General features: G+C 39.0%; 1 pseudogene; it reads left to right on the top strand.

Annotated features, from left to right (window-relative positions):
- Nucleotides 1-2,274: 2,274 nt before the first annotated feature.
- Nucleotides 2,275-8,903, top strand: LOC104953707 (cytochrome P450 2F2-like; annotated as a pseudogene).
- Nucleotides 8,904-9,836: the final 933 nt, after the last annotated feature.

The following is a 9,836-nucleotide window of genomic DNA, read 5'->3' as shown; positions in this document are numbered from 1 at the left end:
ACAGTCTTCTATTCATGCTTGGTTTTCATCACAGTCCTATATTTATACGCACAAGACTGTCCCTCCCACCTGTCTTACACACTGACCCTGAAACACTCACTAACTCACTCACTCACTCACTCACTCACTCACTCACTCACTCACTCACTCACTCACTCACTCACTCACTCACTCACTCACTCCACCTCATCCCCCTCAGTGACCTCTGACATCACTTACCAAAAGTCTACAGTCCTTTGTGGGTGTGTGCATGTGTGAAAGTGTTTGCCGTGTGGAAGTAAAAGTTTAAAGTGAGTTTATCATCCCCTCTGAAACACTGGGGTCTTTGTTGCTGTATAAGTTAAGGGGTGGATGTTGCTGGTGTGCACATGTCTGTCAGTTTATGTGCTTTATTTTTATACCTTTTTTTTTTTTTTACTGATTGTAGCCTCTGAGGTGTAAAATCAAGTCATTTATCTTATTAGATATGTACAAATTCGATGTAACTATATCGGGGAGTTAGAGGATCAGTTAATTGACATCATACAATCTGTCACAACTGTCTTATCATAAAGATGAGTCATTTGCCCCACCTAGATTTAACTGGAAGATGAACTGTGAGTCAGGAGGGATGGTAAATTCTGGGAAAAACTGTGTTTCAGGGCTTTAACCTTGTTCATTGCACTTGCCAAATAAGAAAAAGGGCCCACAACATGCATGATTACAGAGTGGTTTGAGAGGTAAAATAGTGGGCATCAATTACAATTGGGTTTAATTACAAAATAATTTGCTAACATGAGGAATTTGTTTTTAACTGGTTTTAATGTTGTATTGTTACATCCAGCATCTAACCATTTGGAAGCAGAGGCTGGGTCAGCCTTCTTTTTTGCCTGTGCACATAAGGCCGATTTTCATCCATTTGGTCAATTTCGGTCGGTCAGATAATTGGCAATTGGCTGTAGTCTTTGAGGTGTGTTCAAATGCAATTTTGTTGGCCACATACCACCTGTAGCCAGTAATTAATTAATGTCTGTTTAGTTTGTCCGCGCCTTTTACTTTGTCTAAGGATAATAGATGTCTTTGACAGACTGATAATACAGTAACTAGTACAGACGGTAAACGTCAGCACCCAGTCCACACATAAAAACACATTGAATCGTCTAGGCACTACAGTGTTACAACACTGACGTTTGGTGCTTTATTTTGGTCACACACTCACGCTTTCACTGATGAAGTCACATACCATATACATTCCATTTTTAGTGATTCAGCTGAACACGTTACACTATAAATGTAAACCTGACCTCATTATGGCTATTCATCGTAAACAGCTTGAAATCTATCTAAATCTATCAACCATTTCATATGGTTTTAAACCTGTACTCATCTTAAATAAGATTGGAGAACAATCCACATAACCAAGGCTTTCTTTTGTTGCTGACTTTTAGCCTTTTTGTGGTCCCTAACACTTCCCATAAATAAACACTTCCTGTAGCAAACAGGCGCTCGGATATCTGCTGGACTTTGTGTCACTTTGTAACATCAAACAGAAGAGCAAACACTTTGCTCAGTAATGTGTGCCTGGGGAGAGTGACTGGAAAACTGTGTTTGCAAACAGTGTGATTCTGAGTTGTGGAATGATGAGATGGTCATGTACCGGGAAACCAAGGTTGTTGACTGAAATGCACTAGAGTGTCAACAGAGTGAAACACTTGTTTGTCTCCCACACACAAAGACCACACATTTTGATAGATACAAATTGGAACCCACCTTGCTGATGCACACTTTTGTTCGTGGGTCATTTTGGACACTCCAGTGGAATTGTTTGTAATAAAGCAAAAAAGCTGCAGCCTTTTCTAACTGAAATGTTTGTGGCCATAGCTGCAAGTTAATTAACACGACAATCTGCAGTAATTGAAAAATCTGCCATATAGAAATTCAAGATAGAATTGTATTTGTATTACTTGCACTATTTTAACTATTTTGTCTGTTTTATTATGTTGCACCATTGGAGGAGTCTGTGACCTAAGATTTTCATTGACATATCTACACTGTAGCTATATACAAATGACAATAAAAGCCTTGAATCTTGAAAAAAAAGAACATCTGACATGAGTATTTGATAGATGGAATGACTGTAGATCCAGAAAGTACTCGGATCCTCCAAGGTCTCATCCAAGTTTCTGTTTATCAGGGTGATTTACTTGCTGTGGCTTTAAGTGTTGTTGAGGGGAAGATGAGGAGATAGCTGGACTAGAGAACCCCTTTCACCCCCTCCATGCAGAGCTAGTGAAGATGAGGAGCACGTTCATCCACAGACTCTTCCCTCCTCGGCACACCACAAAGGACCTAAGACAATTGTTTCTGCTTGTAGCCATCAGGCTGCACAATCAAGGGTTTACCAGGTAACCAATCAAAAAATTGTAACTGAATATCAATAATATTTGCACTGTATGCACACACGACCCTCATCCGCACACGCACCTGCACATTTAAATGTATATTGAACTTGTTCACATATCTGTAAATATGTACACTTACAGAGTTTAGCTCAATCAAATGTTATTTTCTATTCATACTGTTACTACATGTTTATTTTTATGTAATTATTTTGTATTTTTATTATCCATGTGTATATTCTCATGTCTCGTGAACTATAGTGTTTCTATCTTATTCTGTTGCTGCACCTGAATGTCCCTACGGAGATCTATAAAGATCCATCTTCTCTTATTGTATCTGCAAAGAGGACACAGCATTTTTATAGATTCCATTTAACAATGTTACTTCATGAGCAATTTGGAGAGTGGCAGCAATTTTATCTGTGAAAAAAATGTCACTTGCTCAGTAGGTGGCGCCAATGCACCAAGTATTTGATTAACACCCATGAAAATCTAAAAAGGAGAGAAAAAACTGCCTGTTTTTCATCAAGTCGGAGGCCGAGGGTGTGTGATATTCACTTGAAACACTGTGATCTGTAAAGATGAGTGGAAGAGGCAAAGGAGGAAAGGGACTCGGCAAAGGAGGTGCCAACCGTCACCGTAAAGTTCTCCGTGATAACATCCAGGGAATCACCTGGGTTGCGGTCGAATAGTCCATTTTGCTTAGGAACCTTCCTAACAGAGTGAAATAACCCGGAAGTACCTCAGTGGCATAGGACATTCAGGTGCAGAAACAGAATAAGATAGAAACACAGATAGTTCAAAAGACATTAGAATATACACATGGATAATAAAAATACAAAATAATTACATAAAAATAAACATGTAGTAACATTATGAATAGAAAATAACATTTGATTGTTGGGAGCTGTACATACACAAAAGGGGAGTCGGTTCCGTAAGAGCCAGCATGCGGGACCGACTTTACAAGGTTTCGGTGAGTAACACGAGTGTAATGTGTAACGTTAATGACATCACATTTCTAGTTTCGTATTTTTAATAGTCTTATATTTCAACAGTTTTACGACAAACTGACTTTTTTGACATGGAATTGATTTTTTAAGATTGACAAACATCATATGTGTAATTTGTGGCACAATTCAAACGGATCGAAAGATAATCTTTCTCTCCCCATTGACTTCAATACATAATTTTTCAGAAATAAGGTCCCATGGGGCGGAAATAGAAGGGCAGGACTTTGCCTCTCTATCCACTATCCATTAACCCTGTGACGTTTCACACAGAGGTCAAGGAATAGACGATAGGGATAGACGATAGGAGCTGATATTTGGACTATTCGACCGCAACCCAAGCCCGTTCTATTTGTTGCGTTGATTTTCTTTGTTGAGCCAAAACATTTTTTTTTAGAGTGTATTTATTGGATAATCTTGAAACTTAAATTAATAAAAGGAGGGAATGTTATATCAATCTTGCACCTAGTCATAGTAGTATGTTATTAAATATAGTTTTCAGAGCCAAGGGGCTAATTGTCTCTTTGCTAATTATTCACTTAAAGTGAGCTGAAGAAGAGGATGTTGAGATTATAATAGAGTTCGAGGGAAAACATGGAGGTTTGTGTGTTAGTTAATGTAAAGAAATGTATGTGCGTTCATGTGCAAACGTATACATAGTTTGTTAATTGGATAATTCATATCCTGCAAGACTCCTAAAGACAATGTGTGTGCCGCGTTAAACATGGTTAGGGAACATGTTCGTGTGTCATTTAGAAAACCTATATTTGCCCCTGTGTTTCTTGTATTCGGGGGCATTTCCACGATTGACTGCTGTGGCAGGTGATGTTGTACTCCAAGATTACTAACAATACTGCGGGTGAAGCAGCCTGTCACTGAAGGAGCTGAACAGTGCAGACAGGGTTTTCTGGAGGGGGTGGGATATATTGTCCAATAGGGATTACAGCTATGCTATCACTCCCCTGTCCCCCATCAACTCCACAGTGTCCAGAGGGCTCCCCAGGTAAGAGCTACCAATTCAACTCATTGACTTAATTTCTCTCTTATCAAGGAGCTTATTTAGCAGCTTATGAACAGGCAATTTATTGTGGATTAATCCTGCTAAAAACCTATGCCCTATAGTGTAACCTGATTCTGTTTGTTGTTTTCATTCACCTTTAACACAGGTGTGCAAAGTACACAACCAGGAGAGGCAGGGCTAAGCGCTGAGCTTCACTTTTAAAGCAAGTCTAACCAGCTTGCCTCTTTACTTCAGTCCATTCCACCATGTTTGCTTTCAATCCTCCTGCTATGTGTCTTTGTGATCTTCATCCTCCTTCAACTCAAATCCCGTAGGCCCAAAAACTTTCACCGGACCCTCTTCCCTCCAATACTTGGGACATTTTGGAACTGAGTCTAGATAACCCCCTGAAGGACTTTGAGAGGGTAAGAAACATACAATCAAATAAATGATATTGTGCTTCCAATGCTTTAAATCGTTCTGGGATTGTGGTTCAAACTGTAAATAGTATGTAACATTTGTCTGGATTTGTTCAAGACTTGTGGCCACTGTGCTGCTTTTCCTGCTAGTGAGTTTCAAGAATTACTGGTGCTGCACTATGAGACTAATTACTGGTGCTGCACTATGAGACTAATTACTGGTGCTGCACTATGAGACTATGAATAAAATATTTTGGCTATTAGTGTACAATACATGTGGACGCCACTCAAATCAGTGCACTCTATACAGAGCTTTCCAGTGTATAGATGACTAGACACAGGCTTTTCAGACACTGCTAGTGATTATATAACACCATGCCTATCTGTGTACAGAGGTAACCTTCTGTGCACTTCGACTATAGCCAACCAGTGGTACAGGTCATACATATTGGGCGTTTTCTAACTTACACAAAATACATTACCTAGTAATAAGTCAATATTTGGGACGAGCTTATGGGATCTCTACTGCCAAAGAGTTCACCACACATTGTAGGTTAAAGGGGAATCGTTTTGTGCTGGTCAATGCATCAAATCATTTATTTTAAAAACAGAATCCTCCATTTACGTACCAATGTCTGGAGTTCAAACTAAATACCACCCCAGTAGTCCATGAATGTGCTTGCTGAAGTCTTAGTTGTAATCTCGATAATCACAACCAACGCGATGCACACAATTGCTGCATCATTTAGCAATTTATTTTGCTTCGCATGTACAATAAAATTACTTAATTTTTGCTGCACACTCATAGTTGTCATATTGCCCTTTTTGGTTTTTATCTTGTTCATTTTCCTAAATGTACGTGTATTAATTATTTTCATATTAGCGTTTCTAACAGTTTATTGTTTCATTATTATTATTATTATTATCATTATTATTACTTTGTGTTACTCTTTGTAAATTGTTGATCTGCTTTACTGACGGACTAGTCTGCTCCCGACTCTCTACTGTATGTTTGACATGCTGCAAGCCAAATTTCCTATGTGAACAGTTAAAGACGGAAATTAGTGGAGAAATATGTTTTTGTTTTACTTTGGTGAAAAAATCATATGTATGTCTTTCAAACACTGACATGTTATCTTGTTGTCCCCCAGCTGAGGAACACCTATGGAAATGTGTACAGTGTGTTTCTCGGGTACCAAAGCAGCTGGTTGTCATCAATGCGGGATGAAGGCCATGAAGGATGCTATAGTGACCAAGGGCATTGATTTTGCTGGAAGACCACAAGATCTGTTTGTCAATGACAGCACTGAGAGAAAAGGTAAAACAGACATGATGTCACATAGTGCAGATATTGTATCACTAAATGTATTATTTAAAAAAAGAAAGGCTGTAATAATAGTCTCCATTTCAAATAGGTTTTAAGGTAGATGAGCTCTGAAATAGAACACATTTGACAGTGATGAACCTATTTGTGACATTGGATGAAGCCGCATTGGTGAATTGATTTTCTCCAAATGAAGTTGTTCCAACTCTTTCGTCATTCTAATTTAACGCTGTTTCAGTTAACTACCGATTTAATCCTTGTTCTTTTGGGGAAAGTCTTAGTGGAATTAGACACCGTCCTATCTGACATCCCTGAAAACTGGCCCGTCGGCTACTGTAACATCAAGGCAGAGAAGTCATCTGACTTACTTATTCTTCTCACCTCCTTTGCACTTTCACTGTCTAATTCCCACCTTCTTACAAAGCTGGCCACCGCCTTGATTTTATTTTCACCAGAAACAGCTCTACCTCAAACCTCTTTGTAGCCCCCCCCCCTTATTCACATCCTACTCTCTCCACTTATCGAAACACGACTAACCTATCTCCTCTAATACTATACTTGTGTGACATGATCTTCACCCCCTCTCTCACTTCTCTCTGGCTTAATGTATGCTCCCAGCTGTATCAGATTTGTTTCTCAGTTATGCCTCCTAAATATGCTGCAAGACTGAAGTTCCCACAATGCTTCCTTCAATGGTTACCAGTGGCTGCCCAGTCTGTTTTAAGAAGCTAATACTGACGCTGTGAATGGATCTGGTACTTCCTACAACTTGCTTTGCATCAGCCAATCGAATCCTTATTCCGTCACTGTGACTAGGACGAAGGCCCCCTTAACGAAAACACACCTGTTTTTATCCTGGCTTGAAAATGACATAACAAGCTTCCCACTGATATCAGAACACATACAAGTCTACAAATCTTCAGTTGCAGACTGAAAAAACCACCTGCTTAATTAATTTAAAATATATATAATTCTCACTTCTGTACCTAGCACTTAGAAAGGTTTTTTTTATTTGTTTCTCCATAGTTCAATGCACTTTTTGTAAGTTGCTTTTGATAAAAAGCCTCAGCGAAATAAATGCAATGTGATGATCTGTGAGTTCACAGTATGTGCTCTTTTTGCCTCTTCACATGTTATAGGAGTAATTCTGGCAGACTATGGCCCGAGTTGGAAGGATCACCGTCGCTTTGCTCTTATGACTTTAAGGAACTTTGGTCTTGGGAAGGATTCTATGGAGGAGAGGATTCATGGAGAGATTAAATACATTAACGATGATCTGGAAAAGAGCATTGGTAGGTCATCTGGGGGTCCACTATCCTTACTTGTATGTTAGGGTTAACCTTAATCAGTGGCACCACAAATTATTGATGATTATAATACAAAGTGGATTTTGATTGATGTCATACATTTCCATTAATGTTGTTGAATTCTTTTCTGTGGCTGTGTTTAATCTTTCTTTGTATTTTTGCGTTTTACATTTGGTCTTTTTCAGGCAAATCCTATAGTCCTCAGCTCATGTTTCATAACGCGGCCTCCAACATCATCTGCCAGGTCCTGTTTGGTCAGCGCTACGAGTATGACGATGAGTTCATCAGAGTGATTGTGAAGTGCTTCACCGATAGTGCCAAGTTAGCCAATGGACCATGGGCTTTGGTGAGCCAAAGCATGTTTGGGCCTTTAGAGGAGTCTTAGACTAAAATGTCTACAGCTTGCAGTGTTTCAGACTAAAAGCTTTTTAGCATGCTTTTGTATCGATGTTTGCCAGTTATAATGTGCCTCGTTAATTAAACCAAACAGAAAAGACAACTGAACCTAATAGAAGTGTCAGGTCTTGAAGATGGTTTCGAAGGAGAAATTCTAATTTTGACCTTCTGAAACAGGTGGACATTTCCATCCCTGCATTAGTTTAAAACATATTATGAAATATTGTATTGATCTTTTCTTTAACCTTACTTTAAACACATGTCAAAGCTGACAATATCCGAAAACAATGCTAAAATGTTGCTATATCTGCTGTTGTCAGGACAACTAAGCATCGTTTGACGGTCCTTTTAACACCTCTTCACTTCATTCCAGACAACCATGTGAATTAAAATGATCAGATGATAATGAAAAATAAACTGTGTACCATTTTAACCTTAATCGGTTTTTTATTTTTTTCACAGCTGTATGACTCTTTCCCAATGATTCGTAGCCTACCACTGCCCTTTAGACGGGCCTTTAAGAATGTCAAGGTATGTAATCAGAGAGAGATTTAAATAAAAATATCTATATAAAAATGGTACCATGGCTTTTTCTGACGATATACAGTGACAACCCAAACAGTAGGCGGTTTATAAAAAAAAAAGAGTTGAATATTTACTTGAATGTTTTTCAGACGTGTCAGAATCTTGCGCTTACTGTAGTGCAGGAGCACAAGAAGACCAGAGTCCCTGGACAACCACGAGACATTGTTGACTCTTATCTGGATCGGCTGGATAAAGAGGTGTGTGTGTGTGTGTGTGTGGGGGGGGGTGTGTGTAGTGTTGCTATAGTAGGTGTGTGTGTGGTAGTTTCTATGCTCTGTAGGATATGTGGGTAACATTGACTTGTAATCCTGTTTGTCTTAAACAAGTATCTTCTGCTCTTCCTAGAAAGGTGATGATGCTTCTACCTTTTCAGAAGATCTGATGATTATGTACAGTCTAGATCTTCACTTTGCAGGGACTGACACCACCTCCAACACCCTTCTTACTGGTTTCCTTTACCTAATGAACTACCCACACATACAAGGTATGCCTGCATATTTGAATGACTTTTGTGTTCTATAGATCTTCCATTGATTGTCTTTTTATATTATATATATATTTAATTTATCTCTCAAATCTCATAAACACCAAAAGCCAAAAAATCAGAAATACCGCATTTACCTCGAGGTTAAAAGGAAAATGTAGAAAACGTCTGGAAGATTTAACACGTTATGTTATCAAGTCCCAGCATGTACCTTCTGGTTGCGCAACATTGTAGGTTTGTTTGAAATAGGTATTTCAGCATGATAAATGAAAATGCACATGTTTTTTGTTTTTTTCATCCACACCAAAATGGTACTTTAGTCCCAAAGGCACCATCAAAGATCTGCAGAAGTAATGTAGGGGGAATTTGAGTTTGTTTTTTTCGCAAAAAAAAGTCTTAATAGCAACTTCAGCATTTAAAGGGGACCTATCATGCAAAATGCACTTTTTTATGTCTTTTATACATAAAGATGTGTCCCCGGTGTGTCGGGGAACTCACGCAGCGTCAGAAAATAAAACCCTCTCTCTTTTCCCCTCTTTACCCAAATCTCTAAAAACGGGGAACAACGGAGCTGATCCAGATTTGCGTCCGATACGACGTAATATCTGAAATGTGGACCCACGGCCCTATCAGAAACGTTGCTATCAGAAACAAAGCCTGACTGTTTTGGACGTAATATGGTCGGTGTTTACATTAGCATCGCTAACACTCAGAGCTAACCTGTACTGGAGAGCATGTGTGTGAAGAAGCAGGAAGTAAAAAGGAACTCACCTTGTGGTATAACCGGCAAGAGAGAAAGCCTTTGAGCTCCATACTGTTCCAGAAATAATCCTTGATAATCCATGATATGGCGTTTCATCACCGCAGTATTTAGTTTAGACAGTAGCTGCCGGGTCCCGCATGAGCTCAGCCCCCTCCTTTTTTATTTGTAAA

The sequence above is a fragment of the Notothenia coriiceps genome, unplaced genomic scaffold, assembly GCF_000735185.1.
Source record: "Notothenia coriiceps isolate Sejong01 unplaced genomic scaffold, NC01 NC01_scaffold00022119, whole genome shotgun sequence".
Lineage (NCBI taxonomy): Eukaryota > Metazoa > Chordata > Actinopteri > Perciformes > Nototheniidae > Notothenia > Notothenia coriiceps.
This window is presented reverse-complemented; position numbering and strand designations above follow the sequence as displayed.